At 39.9% G+C, this 6931-nt stretch overlaps 1 protein-coding gene across 4 annotated transcripts in view; it reads left to right on the top strand.

Moving 5' to 3' along the window:
• The window catches only part of R3HCC1L (R3H domain and coiled-coil containing 1-like), a 70605-nt gene that overhangs the window by 450 nt on the left and 63224 nt on the right, over window positions 1–6931 (top strand). For 2 of the 4 annotated variants that reach the window (XM_005885383.2, XM_014532713.1), the window contains exon 2: window positions 2–33. The gene's annotated coding sequence lies outside the window, so the exon portion shown is untranslated. The other 2 variants (XM_005885385.2, XM_005885384.2) reach the window with 2 other exon arrangements.

Below are 6931 nucleotides of genomic sequence, written 5' to 3'. Positions count from 1 at the left end.
TGGTGGCGGAAGCGGAGAGCGACGGCGCGCCCGGTAACGAGCTGCCCCGAGCCCTATCCCTCCCTCCGTCCCTCCCTCCCTCCCTCTGCACCCTGAGCTGGGGCTCGTGGCGTTCCCTTCTCCCCTCACACCTGGGACGGGAGTTCCTTTCTCTTTAGTTTGCTACCGGTATTTTTTCCTCACGTGACACGCAGGGCGGGCCCCCGCCTGGGGCGGAGGTTACTGGGCAGTTCCCGCCCTTCGACCCCCGAGGGACTGGGGTTGCGGGGGACCCTACCGTCCTACCGAGGCCCTTTGGCTCTGCCTGGGGGTGCGTGCCCGCTGAGGGCCCTCGCCCCCCAAACTCCCTGTAGCGGGGACGTTCTTTTCTGGGTTTCAACAGGTACTGAGTGGGTCCGTCGCCACTCGGGGGCCCGGGGCTGTGGGCCGCAGAGGCCGTCGGGAGACGCCCCCGGGCCGTGAGCGGTGTCCGGGGTGCGAGCCTGTGGAGTGAGTCCACTCCCTCCGCTGCCCGGGAGCCGTGGGCTATGCGCTGGGAGTGAGCAGTCGGTGCGGGAGGAGGCACTTCCTGGTTTTCTGGGGCGGCCCTCGGGACACCCTGTGCCGGAGCGTTAGTTTTCCTCAGCAGTAAAGCCGCCTCTCGGAGTGGCGGAAGGGAAGACTCCCAGGATGGGAGCCTGAGGTCCGGGGAGGCGTCTAGGTCTCCACTTGCCGGGCCTGTGGTCCTTGTAGCCCGTTCCCCGCAGCCCCGGCCCGGCTTCCCTCCAGGAAAGCGGGGACAGTAGCCCTGGCCTGCCCGCCTTCCAGTGTGAGAAAGCCCGTGTCCCATGTGACCGTAGCCTCCCGTCGTTAAGTCCAGGTCAGTTGCATTTTAAAGTCACATTCGTGTTTTTTTCCTAAACTTGGAACAGGGTCATGCTGTTGATGAAGATGAAATGAGTTAATACACAGGTGGCAGGTGCCTTTAGAAACGAAGGTGAGCCGTACACATGTGCTTGTGCCATGTTCCCGGGGAAGAGGTGCTTTCAGGGCCCCGCCTGTCACCTGCGGAGTCAGTTTTAAACTTCGTCTGGGTTTTAAGGGCCGTCAGGATTTGGACACGGCCCTCCCCCCAACACAGACACACCTGTCTACCCTCCTTGTTCTGTTGTCTCATTATTTCAGGTGCCAAGTATCTCAGATTCGGTGCTCAGCTAATGCCTGTCTTCAGCAGGTCTTGTGTCTCTCCCCCCCTTTCCGAGACTCCCAATGCTGACCCCGCTCTGATTCCTACACAAACCCCTTAACCTGTGTGCATACCGGCTCACACGAGAGGGTTATGCTCACCTATCCTAGGGACGTGTGCCTGTTTTGCCTCAGAGTTCCAATTCAGAATATAAACAGCCAGTATTCTAATTTTGTTTCTTTTTCTGGCACTTAAGCTCTGAGACTCTAAGCAGGTGGCTTTTGGTCTCAGTTTTCTTCCCCTTTTAGAGAATGGGGATTTTATAATAAATTTTTTTATGGGTTTGGAGCAGTAGTAGTTAGGTAACCTTAACTTGTATTTATTCTGAAATAATTGGTGGAAAACTATTTGAATGTGGTTCAGAAAAGCAAAGAGGTTAGCTGTGCAGGGAATCGGTTGAATGTACAAAGTCGAACCAATTTGAGTTCCAAGTCCTGGTGTTGTGACTTATATTTATGACTTTTGACAAATTGCTCTCTAAGACTGTTTACCAATCTCTAAAATGGAGATAATAGCGTGTACCTCGCAAGGTGTCTATAAAGATTAAATGAGATATGAATATAAAGAGCTTAGTAGTGCCTGGAGTAAGTGCTCGTTCTTTTGCTATTGTAACTGATGACGATGATGATAAAAACATAACTTTAGTATTTTCTTGAGATTCCTATTTTTATTTGTAAAACGAGGATAGCTATCCTTAACCCATAAACTTAAAATATTGTAAGTTTTCAGATTGCAGGTTTGTTTGTTTTTTAAGCAGTTGCATTTTATGTAAAAATTATATTATGCTGCTTTTCACATTTAGAGGTTTCCAAAATGCTGTTGTGAAAAGATTTTTGGGACGTGATGTTTCATTTATAACCTGTAGTAAGAATGTAGTTTTCTGTCTGCACATAGTAGATTTTAGCAGAACAATGATCTGTGTACGACTTAGATATTGACCATTAATTGATTAGGACAGACTTTTATAAGAGCATTGTTTTGTCTTGCCTTCCTCCCCAACTTTTTTTTTTAAGCCAGACTAATTGACTTTAAAGTTCATCTTAATGGGTAGGGTCCTGAAGACTGGGTGACATCATTTTTTCTTTTTTGAATGTGAAGCTTTTTAAAATTATAGTTGACATACAGCATAATGATTTGACATTTATATACCTTACAAAGTGATCACCACGAAAAGTCCAGTAACCATCTGTTATCATACAAAGTTTTGTGATGTTATTGACAACTTTTCTTCCCCGTGACTTATTTATGTTATAACTACAAGTTTGTATCTCTTAATCCCCTATATCTTTTTGCCCATCCCCTCACCCCTCTGGCAACTATCAGTTTTTCTGTATCTATGAGTCTATTCATTTGTTTAGTTTTTTAGATTCCACATGTAAGTGAAATGATATAGTATTTGTCTTCCTCTGACTTATTTCACTTAGCATAACACCTTCTAGGTCTGTCCATGTTTTGGCAAATGGCAAGATTTCATTCTTTTTCATGGCTGAGTAATATTCCCGTGTCTGTGTGTGTCCACTTCTTTATCCATTTATCTATTGATGAACACCTAGGTTGCTTCCATATCATGGCTATTGTAAGTAATGCTGCAGTGAACATAGAGGTACATACATCTTTTCGAGTTAGAGTTTTGTTTTCAGATAAGTGCCCAGAAGTGGAATTGCTTGGGTCCTCATTTGTCTCTTATTATAGCCTTTGTTTTAAAGCAGGGTGGGAAACCTTTTTTCTGCCAAGGGCCATCTGGATATTTATAACATCATTCTGGGGCCATACAAAATTATCAACTTAAAAATTAGCCTGCTATATTTGGTCAAACATTTAATTAACTCATCCCTGATGCGTTGGCAGAGCCAGAACAAATGATTTTATGGGGCTTATAATAAGGCCCGTGGACTGGATGTTCCCCACCCCTCTTTTAAAGTCTATTTTGTCTGATAATTATTTCTTCCCAGCTTTTGTTTGTTTGTTTCCATTTTAATGAAATATTTTTTTTACATCCTTTTACTTTCAGTCTGTCTTTCGACTGAAATGAGTCTCATATAGGCCACATATGTAAGGGTCTTGTTTTTTTTTTTTTTTTTTTTTTTTTTATCCATTCAGGGGTGACTTCATTTTTTGACGGCGGAAACTCTTGGTGACTGATGCTGATGGTGGCTTTGGTTTGTGTGTATTTGCAAGGAGTGAGAGAGTTTAGAGATACTAGGAGAAAAACCTAGTAGGGAAAACTGACTTGTTGGTCAAAGTAGAGTCTTTTGGTTAAGAAATGAAATATTTATTTTAAATTCTTTCAACCTGTTGACTGCAAGATGTTAGTAGACTCAGATGTTTAGGAAATGTTTCCTTACTCTCTTTTTTGATGTGGTATTCCCTGGCTTCTGCTTTGTCAGTTTCATTCTTATTCATGAATCAGCAAGATATTTTTCACTACAGATTTGTATACAAAAATGTAAGTGATCACTTTCATTAAAATCTACTTTGTGTGCCGTAATGTGTTTTTCCTTTTGTGTTTTAAATATTTTTTTGACTCTTACTTAAAAGAAGTTTTTGGAAGGTAGACACATTCTCAGCTATAGTATCTAACTGTACATAGTGAAGCTCAGTTAGTGATGACTGCTGAATAGTTCTGAATAAGAACATTTTATTGATTGTCCTATGTCCCTAAGACATGCTCTGGAGAGACAGTATGGTATTGTGAAAATAACATAAGCTTTGGAGTCAGACTGATCAAGGTTTGAACCTAGGCTCTGCTGTTTACTATTTTGTGACTTTGGTTCCTATAATCATTCTGAGTTCATTTTCTCATGATCTGTAAAACGGATAATAATACCAACCTGCATGACTGAAAAATTTAGACATTGTTTGAACTCGGTAAATCTAGCCAGGCTTAGATAGATGGTGGTGTTACTACTATTTTCAGTTTTTATTGTATTTTTCTGATAGTTATGGATTTTGGTGATACATCTATGTTCATTCCCTCAATGCTTTACACGATCAGTGTATTTTTCTTCCCTCAGCCAAGGTTAAGGTTGTTGATCGTGACCATGGAACCCTGAAACACAGCAAAGCTAATTGGCCAACATGTTTGAATCTGTGACCCTGTCCTCATTAGCTCCTATTAACTAACCATTCACAAAATATCTCACCAGAATGAATAAGACTGCTATATTGTTGGTTCGGCATTCATGCGCTCATTAGACATAATAGAAGTAAATGAGCGAATACTGAAAGTAAAAGTATATATTTTTAATTATAAAACTTTATAAATATAGGACTAGCCCTCACATTATGTATTAAACTGGTGACTTGCAGGATGACATTGAAAACCACTAGCCTGAACTATAATTTAGACATTACTTTTAGCTGTTGAAAATGTATCTGTTGCAGACTTCCCACTCATAGGAAAAGTGAAAAGAAATGGAACTAGACTATTCATGTCTTGAAAGAGAACCCTACTCCTATGCCACCAACCACAAAATGTGCTCTTAGTGGGGAAAACAGAGTTCTCCACTGATGTTCCTGGCAGGATGGATGAAGCCTGGGTAACTCCAAAGAGCTTATTGAATTACAGAGAAATTCCAGTTGTCAGAGCTTTAGATAGAAGAGAAGTTATAGGGTGTTGCTCAGCAGCAGTAAGACTGAATTTGGAGAGGATTTTCTCCTCAATAAAACATGGGCCAGTTGCTCCCAGTTCATGGTGTGCATTTTTCACTGTCTTTTGCTAGCCTTCTGTATAGTTTTCCATTCTTCAAATTCACTCTTCAGTTTTATAAATATTTGTTGTTCCTTCTGTATTTTTTTTTTTTTTTTTTTTTTTTTGTAATGTCAAACACAGTTGGTTTCTGACGAGGGTTAAAAATATGGAAGCAGAGATGCACTGTTGGAAACAGCAGGTTCTGGTATCTAGTAAGGTTCCCAAGTAACAGGTTAACCAGTGAATATGATGGTATGGTTTTTTGGAATAGTCAAATGGCTGATAGTTCATAACCATTTAACTTGGTGCAGAGGCAAAAATATGGGCAAAAGATTTGTTTCACTCCTTAATATGTAATTTGCCTATTAGAAAAGAATATATGTAATGTTAATAATTGGCTTGCAGTTGGGCTGTTACAAGTTCTTTCCCACCATAAAAGTGTATGTCTTGAGTTGAGAATTTTGGGGGGCAGAATCCAGAGATAATATTCTGGATTACAAAATAACGTCTAATAGCTATCATTTATGCAGATTACGTGCCAAGTACTGTGCTTAACATCTCTTTTTTCCTGTTTAATTTATGTTGACATTATTGCAGACTACAAAATGTGCAAAAAATTTACCCAAGTACCTCAGATATTAACAGTTTCTCTCTCTCTCTCTCTCTCTCTCTCTCTCTCTCTCTCTCTCGTGTGTGTGTGTGTGTGTGTGTGTGTGTGTCTTGAACTGTTTGAGGCTAAGGTACATACCTATTCCCTTGCGTACCTAAATATTTGCGAGTGCATTTTCTAAAAACAAGGACATTCTTTTATGTAACCACAGTGCAGTTGTCAAAATCATGAAATTAACACTAATTTAATATTACCATCTAATCTATAGACTTGTTCAAATTTCACCCATTGTTCCAATAATGTATTTTTATAGCAAAAGAAAATGTTAGATCATGAAGTGCATTCAGTTGTCATAGCTCTTTAGTTTCCTTTAATCTCTAGCATTTCTTCAGTCTTTCTTTGTTCTTTTCATGACATTGACATTTTTGAAGACTGCAGGCCAGTTATTTTGTAGAATGCCTCTAATTTGGGTTTATCTGATATTTTCTCATAATTGGATTCAGGTTATCCATTTCTGGCAGGAGTACCACAGAAGTAATGTTATGACTTCATTAAGGTAATGTCTGCTAGGTTTTCTAGTGTGAAGTAACTGTTTTTTCTTTCATAGTTTTTTTGGTGATAAAATATATATAACATAAAATATACCATTTAGTCATTTTAACTGGAATTAACTACATTCACATTTTGTAATTTTGAAGTATCTTTGACAAAAGACTTGAAACTATAAATATATTCTCTTACTTCTTGAACTTTTACTCACTGATTTTAATATCTATTAGTGATTTCTGTCTTAATCATTTTCATGATGGTTTCTAAATGATGATTTTTTAAATTCCATCATTTTCCTATGCTTATTTATAACACTACTTTACTTCATTATTTTGATGCTGTCCCTGATTTGGCCAGTGGGAACCCCTAAGATGATCTGTCTCCTTTCGGATTGCTCTTGTTATTTTAAAAATTTTCTACTTTCTACCACAACAAGATGTTCTAGGCCCATCCTAGACTTTCCCAGCCTAAGCCTTAGAATGAGTTATTTTTTCAAGGATTTCTGGTTGCTTTTAATAGAGAATGGCATTATAAGCCAGGGCCTGAATTCTAGATGTCCTCATTGCTGCTGTGTGTCATTACTTGTAGGCCCTCTTAGCAGGTATCTGGGAAATAGATACATGTGATATAGGAATATGTGTGTTTGTGTCTACACCACTGATTCTAATCCAACACTACAGAATTTATTCTAGCCTTCATTTTATCTTTATAACTCCTCCTCTTAACAGAAACCTAGCCCCATTATTCATGTTTTTACTTACTGGCTCAATTCTAGAATATCAGAAAATAGGTTAAGAATTGCTAGCTCATACCACTATTTAAAAGACACCTAGTAGCCTGGCTGGCGTGGCTCAGT

This window comes from Myotis brandtii, unplaced genomic scaffold (genome assembly GCF_000412655.1).
Source record: "Myotis brandtii unplaced genomic scaffold, ASM41265v1 scaffold902, whole genome shotgun sequence".
Classification (NCBI taxonomy): Eukaryota; Metazoa; Chordata; class Mammalia; order Chiroptera; family Vespertilionidae; genus Myotis; species Myotis brandtii.
Note: the sequence above shows the minus strand (reverse complement) of the source record. Positions and strands in the feature narration are given on the sequence as shown.